The sequence below is a fragment of the Toxorhynchites rutilus genome, chromosome 3 (genome assembly GCF_029784135.1).
Source record: "Toxorhynchites rutilus septentrionalis strain SRP chromosome 3, ASM2978413v1, whole genome shotgun sequence".
Classification (NCBI taxonomy): Eukaryota; Metazoa; Arthropoda; class Insecta; order Diptera; family Culicidae; genus Toxorhynchites; species Toxorhynchites rutilus.
In genome coordinates, this window is record NC_073746.1 from 25500467 (window position 1) to 25514374 (window position 13908).

Genomic DNA, 13908 nt, shown 5'->3' on the forward strand with positions numbered 1-13908 from the left:
TAACCAGAGCTGCAATCCATCACCGCCAATGTCACAAAAAAACTGACCATAGTCACTCAATTCCTCTCACGGCACGTGAGATCCAAATATTCAGTAGTGATACTCACTTTTTTGTTTCTGACACCTAACCAAATGACGGTTGGTTCCAATGCCTCTCACTGCCGATCGCTCTGTTTTCAACTTTACGTTACAAGAGCGGTGGTTGTGGCGTATGATGGTAGTAGAAATGTGAGTGATCAGACAGTTCCAATCATTTTTGACAATCGCGACGGTTGTTTAAATCTAAGACGTTTAAATTAGTTTGTTGAAGTAGAAGTTGTTGTTGTTGTTAGAGGTGTCGAAATTTTTCGTTTATTCGATTATCGATTAATCGTGGGGCCAATATTTGATTCATTCGAACAATTGTCTTTCAGAATTCGATTAACCGAGCGAATATTTATTTCTTGTAGTCAAAATGAACAGACATTTATAATAAAAAATATTATGGTGTCAGAATTTTAAAAGTTACATTAAATATAATTTTAGAATAAACATGGTGCACCATAATGGTTTTTGAATGAAATGGTATTTAAGTATATTGATAAATTTACCATTTCATAATTATTTGCGAATCATGAAAACGATCCGATTGAAAACCGACAAGGCGTGTTTTTTTTTATTTAGAGTTAATAATTACCAGAACTACTGAAGTTTAGTTAATAAACGTGAGTTTTGTTTTTTCATAAAACGAAACAAAATTACGATCTCAAAGAATCGCTCAAAAATCATCCATTGAGGCTTTATTGAGAAACTTCTTATACAGTGCCACAAACTGCGCCACGAACACTTCCAGATGGAATATATGTTTACTTCCTTGCTGCATCCGGTGTTCATAATGCCCGGAAAAATTCAACGTTTGCGTCTTCAGACTCATATCGCAATTTTTAATCAGATTCGGTACCAATCCACAGATTATAAAATTCGATAGAACGCCTTGTGATAGCAGCTGGTATAGCTGTTCCCTCACCACTTCCAGCTTCTGTGGACTTTGTTCGAGGGAAATCTGATTGGCGGTTTCTCGATGGAATATTGGCCAGTCGATTCCCGGCACCTCTTAGTTGACCGTGAACGGTTAGTGTTGTACCTTGCAAGCTTCCAGCATGAGGATAGCATAATTCTTTTCGCTAGCTCCGAAGGAATGTGCTGAAATGCAAATAGTGTTGTTACATTCAAGAAACGAACAAATGACAATCTAACATTTAAAATTTTAAGAATATCCTCCTAAGATAGAGCCGGCACTCTTATTCCCAAGCAACGACTCCTAACCTGTTGGTAAAGTTTCCGCAGCAGACACATGATGCGAGTTTTCTTACTGGCCTGGAAGGACCGTAGAACATGCGGGAAGTCTCCCTGGTAGCAAATATTAATCAGATGCGTAACTTGCGTTTTGTGTTAGTCCAGTTTGGACAGCTGGCGCGGTCGGTAGCGGTCAACCCAGAGAGCCATTGTACACAATTTTTTTTGATGTACTATTTTGTATACAAAAATCCTTGGTGACTTTTTGTTTTCGTGTTGGCCTTTGTCAGAATAAATGTCCTCACCTCCAGAGATGCCATTTATACACATCAACGTTTCAGATTTCGTCAAAAATCTGATACGTTGATGTGTATAAATGGCAGATATTTTTGTAACTGCGAGAATAGCAAAGTAATGTATGAAAAAAGGGGTTGTTAGCGCAGGGAATCAAGTCATAAAGAGAAGAAATACCATATCCCTGCAGTCTGCAACTGAAAATATAAGTCTGCAACAGGATAGACAGGATTGTGTTGAATCAATTGCGAACATGTCTATTAATTTAGCATCCTTGCAATGATGAGAAACGAATTTGGTAAAAAAATCGAAGTCGAACGGGTTTCAAAATAAGTGATAAGTATTAATACGAATTACATGTGTAATACTACGCAGAGTTGGCAAATTGCCACTAAAAACGTTAAGGCCATCTGAAAAGATGAAAAGAAAATACATGTCTGAAAATACAAAATTCTTCAAATTGTAATTAAAATGAAACTGTATATTTACATCTGGCATCCCTGGTCGTGAAGAACGAACACAAAGAGGCGAATGTTGTGCATATCGCCAAACACCAAACCCAAGGCGCGTAAAAGTATATCCTAAGGTGGGCCAACTTGCTAAAACCACTCTTCAGCCATCTTGGAAGTCTACTGTGTTTTGTTTGTAAACAAAACACAATACGCTTGTGCCGGAGCTCGCTCGTGATCAGTCTGTCTCTTTCACGCTTCAAGAAAATAATTCCCCTTCCGCTTTCTTCCGTACTGTTTTCATATACCGCTCCCCTGACCAACTTAGTGACGAAACGGCCTCACCTAGTACCATAGACCCGTCTTGACCAAACCATAAGCTAGACTTTTGAGTGTCGCACTATTCTTATGGGCACCTTACACGATCAAACTGATTGACAATAAGTGTCTTCAATATCGTGACAGCTAGGCTTTCGACATCCGATCTAACCTCAATCAATATTTTGCCACCTTACACGATCAATATCGCCCTCAATCCGAGACAACGAAAATATCCGCGATGGCTAGTGGCGACATTCGTGTTTGGGATCCAAACTATTCTCCATCAGATTAGAAGGCTAAAAGGCAATTTTCAATTGGTAAAATTTGAATGAAAATATCTACTTGGTATTATTTCATTAGTTGAAGCGCGTAGTCCTAACTCTAACTTAACTTATTTTCTATGAATTTTCAGATATTCCTACTAAAATTTATTATTATTATATAACGTCAGTTTCAGATACAATTTTTGTATGAGATTTTCTCACCACTTGCAGAAAAAAAGTGATTTGCATTCACATAGAATACTAATTTGATTTGGAAAAGTTAATTTTCATTAATAATTTACACTTTAAAACTCGTTTTTCCTTCTCAAAAACACATCATAATACTCGCTTCACAAATACAGACTGATCCTTTCAGTTTCAGGGATGCCAGATTATTTTAGATTGCGAAAATATAAAATATATTATCTGCAAGCAAATGTTTTTATTCGATAAATAAGACTATGACAGTAGAACCCTGATTATCTGTATCTGTATCTGTACCTCGATTATCTGTATCTGTATCTATTTCTGTATTGATAAAATATAGTTTCTATGTTTAAACATCATCCCGACTATTCGTGGATAATCGGGATTCTACTGTAACTTCAATTAACACGTGATTTTTCTTCACCTGTGATTTTCCCAGATCTTCTCATTCTCCAAATTTTATAGCGGAGTGTGAAGAAACACACAACTTAGACCCCGCTCGCTAGCGCAAAAAATGACATTCACTCTCTCACCATCACATTGTCAGTTTACTTTGAGGTTTCGATTTGTATCGCGAAAAGTACTGTATTTTGCTATTTTAGGTACAGTAATTTACATTTAATGCGACATTTTTCTAATTGGGCAGACCTGTATGCGACACGTTTAGTTAGACATTTTTGTAAACATCGAGTTCGGGCCCAAATTATGGCCCCACATTGAAATTCGCCGCCAGACGTCGACGCTGTACCACTCTCATCTTCAATGTCCAATTACAGGTCAAATCGCCTCGAATGCGACACTGAGTGGTTCCGCGGCATGTCGCATTAAATGTAAATTACTGTATCAGTTTTCCAAACCAAAAGGTTTCATTTATGATTCCTACAATTTCAGAAGTTTATGAATTTTAATTGCAATCGCAAAAAAGACTAACAAACATTAAATGTCCGCTTGCAAATCTGGCAACTCAGTCTGGAAGTCCGTGAGGTAAAACGTCATCATCATTTATCCATATGAAATGTCACGATATTGATGCCCGAAAATCAGAAAATCCGGATTTCTGCGTTGTCGGCCATGTTCAGCTGTCATTATGCTCTCAAATGTCATCATATTGTCAATAAATTTGACCGTGTAAGGTCCGCTTTACATTTTAGCAACAGGACACTCACCAAGGAGCTCGGATTTCTGCTGTCAAGTAGAAGCTCACCACGTGTTAGTGTTGTGATAATACTCTTCTCACACTTGGACTGGCTTTGGGATGGTCACCAAAGATAATCGTAGTACAAAATTTGTTGATTATCTTTGTGTGAGTACCATCACTTGATTCTCACGACAAATCGCAGCTCTGACTGTAACATGGTTACGTTATCAATACTCTTTAACACTCCTATACTCGCGCATTGGTCTGTCAACCGAGAAATCAGTAATTCGTTCATTTCTCAGAAAATAGCAACACTACGACTTTGCGATTCTCTCTAGCTTCGTTATTCGTCGTTCGTCATCGTTTAGCGTATCGCATGTGTTGGTACAAAGGGGACGTGTGCCACTTTTTTCACACTTTCGGTCTGACACACCGACGCAAGTATAGGAGTAACTTTTTTGGACAAGTGCCTTTTTTCATATTCTAGAATATTGTTGAATGAAATGTATAAATTAATGTTAGTGGCGTGGAATATTTATTGAATATAATGCATAAGACTAACTATTCTTATTTGATTTCAGTCCCTTCTGCAACTGGATTGAACGGATCCATATATTAACTATTCGTCGATATATTCGTCGTTAGATTCATACGTTCAAAAGCAAAATATAAATGTTTGACTTTCGTATGGTTATTCACTAAATATAATGGTCATACATACACACTTGTGAAAGAATTTCACTTGTGGAAGAATTGTAAACAGTAAACTATAAACTAATCGGTTACTTACGGTAAATTTAACAGTTACAGTCTCGGGGATGTTTTTTTATAATGGACAATATCGACAAGAAAACAAGAAAAAGGAAAAGAAGTTCCTAGAAATCCTTTTATATCATCTTTTTATGCCCCATCTAAAAAAAGGCATTATATCTTAGTTTCCCAAGAATACAGAGACAAGGAATATTAGAAATATGCAAACTTTACATTCCAGAACCTTTATCATCTGGTAATTATCTAGAAGGTGGGTATACATTCTTCTCTTCGATAAAAGACCCGAAAAACACGCAACAACTGCATGAAATGTAAAAAATATATTTGTTTCGAGTATGTAGTTATGCTATGTTCTGATTCTTACTCCAATGAAACCAAAATCGATTAATACGTTTTCATGTTATTTTATAGCTCTTTATACTTCCATAAATTGCATTCAGTTGCTTACTTTTAATTAATAACAGAGAAAAAATCGAATTTCGTTATTTGTGTTGGAGTATCAAAAATTACTCTGTTTTGAGGAGGTTGAATTAGATGACTATTAAAACATAATAAAGAAGAAGAAAACATATTTTTTACAGATTTTCCATTCAATCATACCCTCTTCTTCGAATAAATGCAAATAAAGCTTGAAAAATACACAATGGCAACATTACAGAGAAGTTTAATTTTCGGTCTGTGATACCGTGCGCGAGTATACGTGTTATGATTTTGCACGCGAGTACAGGAGGGCTAAAATTTCTAATCTTAGACCGGAAAATGAAAATTATATTATCGTAAAACGATTCTCTTTCTTGAAAGAAGAACACATTCTTTAAGCATGTTTCAAGTCTAGAATGAAGATATATCAAAAATATGACAGATGAACTAATTTTATTCCGAACCTGCCATGTGCATAGTTTGAAACCTTAAGATTCTCTTATCAAAATATTGGATCTAATCAAAATGGATCAATATGGAGTTCCTTCTAGTCTGAGAAAGATGTATTACCTAAATTCAATATAATTAATTTATGAGATATAAAAGCTATCGTCGAAATTGATTCAAGCGTATAACATTATGGTCTAGAATGGTCTTGAATTAGAAATTATAATGAGTATTGATAATATAACCATGTTGCAGTCGCTTTAAATCGCATAATAGTCTAACGCTTGCCTAAGCAAAATGGACAAATTTTTCCAAAAAAAAAAAAAAAATTTACCAATTTTTCATGAGTTCACCTTAACACCTGGTGCCATGCCTGGACCACTTGTGCATCGTCAATCATAGTAATCGATGAGTTTTCAAATTGACAGCGCTATCAGTTGAACTGCAGAAGTTGTGGCAAAAATAGTAAAGTAACTGCGCTCCATGGTTTGTGCGTACTGTGAGCTCCATTCCGTTGCGAGGAAAGTGGACATCGTCAGGTACTTTGAGTCTGCCGTATACGCCCGTTTCGGTATCTATAATATCTTTACACTTCTGAAGAAGAATGACGGTCGCCGACGGTACTACGCGATCATAAAGTGCAGTTGAAACTAAAGCAGAAGACGGAGGGAGTAATGGCTTCATCGTTCCGGGCTTTGGGCCGGGAGGTCGAAGTAACGGACCAGACAGTGAAAAAACACCAAGCGAAACTGGACATCACCGTGCGGAAAAGTAAGTCAAGATCGGTCGTGTCGGAACAGCACGCTGTGAACCGGACACAAAAGCTGAAAGTGATAAAGAATGAAATTTATCCAGCGAAGCGGAGTAACGACGAGACGTATTTAACGCTGGATAGCAACGACTGGCAGGGAACCAGCTACCACAAGGAGGTACACCACACCAAGGAGGTATGTTCCTGGAGTACATCTCCCACACCAAGTTCCCGAAGAAGGTGCTTCTGTGGCTAATCATCAGGAGATGAACCGCTTGAAGATAGATGTTGTTCCGAAGTCCGCCAACCTGCGTGCCATCGAGAATTTCTGCAAACCTGAAGCGGAAGGTTCACTCCAACAGTTTCGTGGCGAAAAAGTATGAGGAACTAATCAATGGATACTCCACTTGCCAAATCGATTAACTCCATTTTTTGAATATTCCTAAATTTTAATATCTTGATTAGCTTCTAACTGTACATATTCAAAACAAATTTCTTTAATAATGAGTATTAACACCACTAAATAACAAAATCTTTTTAGCCATTGAATAATAAATAGTTTATGTCAGAAGTCAATCTGATTAACTTCATACTATAATGTATTATATCATAATGAAAATCTAGTTAACCCGATGCACTAGTTTTCCTCTCCTACGGAGACATCTGTAAGTTGTCCGTTAAATTCCGTTCGTTCTTCAATACAAATTACTGTCAGAAAGCTCGACAAAATCGGAAACGGTTTTGTATTCATTCGGATTCGTCATCTGATCACAGCAATGAAAGAATCACAGCAAAGCATTCGACTGGACGAAAAAAGAAACCGTAATCCTGATAAATGGGGCCGAAATGTCCAAAAGTATAACATAATGAATGGTGTAAGATACAGAAATAGAAGTGGACGTTTAATATCTGAAAAAAAACTTCTAATTCGTAATAAAAAAAATAATTCAAAGACTGAATTTAAATTAATAATTGGCATTCACTTGCCAAATCGATTAACTCCTTCAAATGTAGTAATACAGTCAACTTTCCCTAACTCGATGTTCTGTATCTCGATATTTTCCCTAACTCGATGGATTATATGCCACCTTCGATTCTACAAACATTCTTCTCTCCATAACTCGATGCCTTCCTTACTCGATGTGTTCTGATTCATTTTTCCATGGATTTTCATCTCCCCAACTCGATTGATTTTCGCGTACATGTTTTTGTGCGTTATTATTTCTGATTTCAATTGCTCTTGAAAGTGTCATCAAACAATTTCTTTTCAAGTATGGAAAACCACGAGAAACCTTTCAAGCGAACAATCAAAACGCTAACCATTGCGCAACGTTTGAGCATCATCGAGCAGGTGGAAAAGTATGGACGGAAGGGGTCTGAAGCTGCAAATAATTTCGGTATTGCACAAAGTACGGTATCAAGACTATTCAAACTAAAGTAAAAATGGAATCGGAATGGAAAATTGAATCTAGTCCAAAAGCATATAAGGTTGGTCGGAATCGGATAGCTGGAGCGGTCAATGGATTTTTGTCTTATCAGGAGAGAATAATTTACCTCTCTCAGGTTCTATTCTTCGGGATATGGCTTGCGAATTTGTCCAGAAACTGGGAATTCACAACTTTAAAGCACAGCCAACATGGACGGGAGTGATAAACTACCGTTGCTGATCAATGGAAAGAGTAAAAACCCACGATGTTTCAATAAGGTCTGGATGGCCTTAATGCTTTTTGAGGAATGGATCATGCAATTTGACGAAAAATTTTCCAATGGAAATAGTAAGGTATTATTTCTGGAATTTTGTGTTATGGTAATGTATCACACTTTTATCTATTTCTTCTCAAAGGTGGTCATGTTCGTTGATAACTATACAGCGCACCCAAAATCTCTCTGACCAAAGCTCAAATCGATAAGTTTACAATTTTTCCACAAATCTTTACTTTTGTAGCTCAGCTCATCAGCTGGACTTCGACATAATCAAGAACCTGAATCAGTACTTTCGCTATCTTCGAATCATCAGATCGATTAGTTAAACGAAGACTGCAAGAAAGGAAGGATATTTGTTCTTTTTCAACCTTCATGTTATTCAGGAGGATATACAATATCTGAAGGGTCCTGAATAGGATGCAATTGAAATACTTTCACCCTCTAAAATGAATAAGGTTAAATGTAAGACTATTTAAAATTGCTTCAGGAAGCCGAATTTTGCTTCAATGATGATGGTGATATTCCGCTGGCATAATTAATGCGTCGTGAGTCTGCTGATGTCGACAGTACAAAACCTTTCGATTGCTCAATGACTTTTGTCGTTAAATCAAACCTGAAGAATATGTCCGGAATATTGAAATCAACTGAAAATGTTTCTGTGAAACTATTCGAACATTTCTTTGTGATTGAACAGTTCCTGTGTGATCGTTACAATTTAGTTTGAATAACATACCTAATCAATATTTTCTTTATTAATCTAGTTCCTCATGCGAGTCGGATTATATATGATTCGATTATGTAAAATTTAGGACTCGATTGTATACAGTTTGAAAAAAAAGTTGTTTTTTCAATTCAAATATGAATAATTTCAAGAAAAAAAATTAATCTTTCAATATTAAAGCGAAATTTTAGTGGCTTTTATAAGTACAGTGGGTTAAAAATCGTGATTTTTGAAGATTTTGATTGAATTTTCATTAGGACTTGTTTATATCGATATTGCAGCGAAATTAAGAGAGATAGAAGTTGAGCGTGAAAGAACAAATTGTAGAGAGGTTAGAGAGCTTTAATTTAATTGATAGAAACAATCAAGTTTAGTATTAACTTTTGGGATAAAATTAATAATTACAAATTTAAAAAAAACTTTTGAATTTTCCGCTTCCAAAATGTTTTTTTTAAATCTACTAATTTTCATGTTCCACTACTATATCCTGTACTAAATTTTACTAAAATCTACTGTACTAAAATCGGATTACGTAGCGTACTTTTCAATGTAGAGTAAATTTGAACCAACAGAGTCCGAAACAAAGAAAAAGTTCTATAACTCTGTCATCGTTGAAATTCTAACATATGTGTAGAAGGATTTTTTCCGTGAAATATAACCATCTATCAGATTCTGGAAAAAATATTTTTGTTATATGGGAAAGGTGTTTTTTCACTTTAAGGGAATGAATCAAAAATTCAAATTCATACCATAATTGGGACACTTACCCTAATATATGACAATTTATGACATAAAAAAAATCTGAAAAATGTTCTGTATCTCGATACCTCCCTAACTCGATGGTCCCTTTGGATATCGAGTTACGGAGAGTTGACTGTAATAACAAATGAATCGTTTGTTTGAGAAACCCCATAAACGCCACTTTTATCAAAATTGACGTTTTGGCAGTTTTTGAGTCCTTGAGGGTACCTACATCGACTATCAAAATTTCAGGAAAAGTTAGTTAGTTCCAAATACAATTTCATTCATTGTTTACCGATGCCGCAAGAAGCATACGCAACTCAACTTAATCGAAATGTCTTCTGATGATGATAAACAGTCCTATTCTTACTTGGTATGAGTATTATGATTTCTCGTTTGTTTGAGAAACCCCCTAAGTCCATCAACTTCAAAACGATATATTTTGAGCTTAAACTGTTATATTGATGAAAAAGTGGTTTCACATTATATGCTTTGGGTGTAGCAACCGAACCTGACACCAACAAATAGGAGGACAAGGTCAAATTCTTGAGAAAAACTGTTTTTTGTCGTTTTCTCACGAGTGCATCAAATGGACTTATGGGGTTCCTCGAACAAACGATTCAAATACTCCAAGTTGTACCATAGGAATATTGAACGAAGACTGAAAACATGTTGACTTTGAAAAATTATTATTCAAAAACAAAATATAACACATCTCTGATTGATTCTTGGATATAATACGTAAAAAGATGTAAAAAATAATTTTTGGAAAAAAGGGCAAAAATTTGAGTCTCGGACCACCCAAATGAAAAAATAAAAAATATGGGCTAAATGAAAAAATAAAAAATTTGCGCAAATAATGGGATTTTGCGATCAGCAACAAAACTATAAGCGCTTGTTGTTAAACATCGCTCTTGAGTGTGTGATACAGGAAGCGGGCCTCGACACGAGTGGCACGAGGATGATTCAATTTCTAGGCATCACGATAATTTCGATATTATATCTTGTAGCTTAACGACAGTGAAGGATAAGTAAAAGGTTGTTCTAATTGATTCGGCGAATGAATTCAAATCTGCCTGACTTCACTCCACCACTACCACTCCCCGGAGAATATCTGAGATGCATAAAAAACAGGAAGTGGGTTATATCTATGGTATAACCGCAAGGGTGACGTAGGACTATCGTTGATTTAGAGATCATTTGTTTGAAGTTGAATCTGAATTCATTCTGAATGAATGAATATTTGGGGGACTTCGAAAACGAGAGCGTTACGTTGGAGGTAAAAGGTTTTATGCATCCAATATTGGATACGGAAATATCCTACTGATGGGGCAGAATAATCTTCAGAAGCTATCCTGTTAATTGCGATTGATTGAAAAATCACAAAACCAAATGTATTTGGTCACAGTGTTACATGGATAGAAAACATTCAAATAAACTCTTTCACATGAATGTATTTTTAAATTCCCAAAGGAACTGGCAGATTATTTTCCGGATCTTTCTCGATGCTGAATGGCATCCAAACGGAAAGAATTCCGTGTGTGTGTAGCGGCTACTTCGATGGTCACCTTCTCTTCTCCTGAAGGATCGGCTTCTCTGTGCTCCTTCACAGTTTCAAACAAACTGCTTGCGTTTCAGGGCAGATCTCGATCCTTCGTCGACCAGCACCCTCAGCAACGATGTTGTCAACGATGATGTGTCGATTATCAAATGCTTTTTCAACATCAAGAAGTGCCATGGCAGATGACTTTGAAACTGACTTGTTTCGTCTGATTATGTTGTATACTCTACGAAGCTGGTGAATGGTAGAGTGGCCTTTTCGGAATCCAAACTGCTCATCCAAAAATATATTGTGCTCGTCTGCAAAAGCAAGAATGCGCGTTAATATAAGTTTTTCGAATACTTTCGAAAATGCTGGAAGAAGGCTAATTGGTCGATAGCTCTTTGAAGAAGAAGGATCTTTTCCGGGTTTTAGTATCGGGATCACTTTTGCCAACTTCCAACTCGAGGGGAAGTAGCCAAGTGATAGACATCTGTTGAAGACAGAAGTCATAATATCATATAAGTTGTTACTAAGATGTTTCAACTCAATGTTAAATATACTATCGAAGCCGGGGGCCTTCATATTCTTCAACGAGCGTATAACCGAGATAACCTCTTCAGTCGAGATGATTTCATTCTCTTGAGGTGCAGAATGGATATTGCCAATATCCCTTACAGTATCATTCACCGAAGCTTCAAATGGACTTGTAATGTCCTGGCCAAGATTGTGTGAACTAGCGAAATGGTTGCCAATTGCATTAGCCTTTTCGGCAGGTGTTATCAATCGTTCTGAATTATCAGGTTGAAGAAGAGGAGGAATAGGATTAGACTTGGTCTTGAGGATTTTAGCGAGCCTCCAAAATGGCTTGGAGTTGTTCGGAAGTTTACTAATATCTTTTGCGAATTTTTTGTTACGGAGACCAATCATTCTGGCCTGGATAACCTTGGTTAACTGATTATACTGTCGTTTCCTCTCTCGAATACGGCAGTACGTTGGTACTGCCTTCGATAGAGGTTTCGAAGTCTAATCAAATGTTTAGTAATTGGATCAATTTGAACAGAGTCACTCACCTGAATCGTTTCTGGGATGTGGTTTTGGCGAGCCTGAATAACTGCAGTTTGAATAGAGCTGCCTGTTGCTTCGATATCTTCGGGAGATTCAAGAAGCTGATCGAAATCAATGTTGTTGTCAATAAGCTGCTGGAATTCCACCCAATTCGCACGGTGATAGTCCCGTCTACATTGTGGCCTCCTGACTACGACATTCACTCCCAATTCAACCATCACTGGGAAGTGATCCGAACTCAACTCGTTAAAGGCAATAGGATCACCGATGTGGCGATCCATGTTGGTAATGAAGAAATCAATGATGGAATGTACTCCAGAACGAGAAATTCGAGTGGGGGTTGCTGGACTAAGAATCCTGTAGTGCCCACACTGTAGATCATCGTTTAGAGTCACTCCATTTTGATTCCTCCTTTGGTTTCCCCAGGACTGATGTCGAGCATTAATGTCCCCGCCGATAACGTATTTCGACTGCCTTCGTGTTAGCTTGATGATATCGTTTTTAAGAAGCAACGCCGAGCCATCTCTGATTGACGTCTGCTTGGGATAGTAGACCGCAATCACGATAATAGGCCCAATCGATGTTGTGATTTCCGCTCCTATAGCTTCGATGATGTTGAGTTTCAGGCACGGCAGAAGTCGATATCTGATGTTATTTCTGATGGCTAGGGCAACACCTCCTCTACCAGAACTAGTACGATCCGTTCTCAATAGACGATAATTCGGAACCCGAAGGTTAACATTCGGTTTAAGATGCGTCTCGGTAATGATAGCTACGTCGATGCTGTTTGTCACTAAGAAGTCAGTGAATTCGATGACCTTACTCTTGAGAGAGCAGGCATTCCAATTAATTAGCCTGAGAGATGACCGATCCATGGTTGTAATAAAAGTGTAGCATGACTTGCACTTGTTCCTGTTGGTTGCGACAACTTCTAGTCTGTCGATCTAATTCAAGAAACAGGGTTGCAAGTTCCTGCATGCTATAAAGCTCCTCAGTAGAAGAGGAATGGGATGAAGGTTTTGGCGTAGGTGGTAAGCCAATAGCTGCAACCTTACTATAGCTCGGTTGCTCCTTTTTTGGCTTTTCGCTAGAAGAGGCCGTTTGGGGGTGAACTGTAGGAAGTGGAAGAGGAGGAAGAACAGGAATCGTGCGAGAAACCATTGGAGGGAACTCTTTGTCAGTAAGGAACCTTCTTCCTATTCTGTGTTTTATCAGTAGCTTGCTTCCGGATACGTTTAAAATCCGCACGTTTTGTGCAGCTACGGCTGGTGGCTTGGTGACTTTCGCCACAGTTAACGCACTTGCGAGGTTCTTTTTCTGGAAGGCTGCAAGTGCTTGTTAGGTGGTCAGCAGCACACTTGCCACAGCGAGTTTTCATGTCACAGTTTCTTGTTCCGTGTCCGAAACCAAGGCAATTTGAACATTGCGTTACATCTCGATGTTGAGGCTTGTATCGGTCCCATTGTACCGAGATGTTGAAGATCTCACTGATTTCTCTTAGGCGAGTTATGTTGGCTGATCCTTTCTTGAAGTGGATCAGATATTAGACATTGGAATATCCATTGTCTGGTGTTTTATGCCGAGTCATCCGATATACAGCCAACGACTGAATATTGTATGATTGTTCCAGATCTTTTTTAATATCCTCCAACTCAATAGCAGGAAGACCTCGCAACACCACCTTAAATGGTTTTTCAGACGGCGTATCGTGAGTGTAAAACTCATGATTTTTTGATTTCAGGTATGATCCAATTATTTTATATTGGTCCAGGTTGGGACTAGTGATTTTAATCCCGAT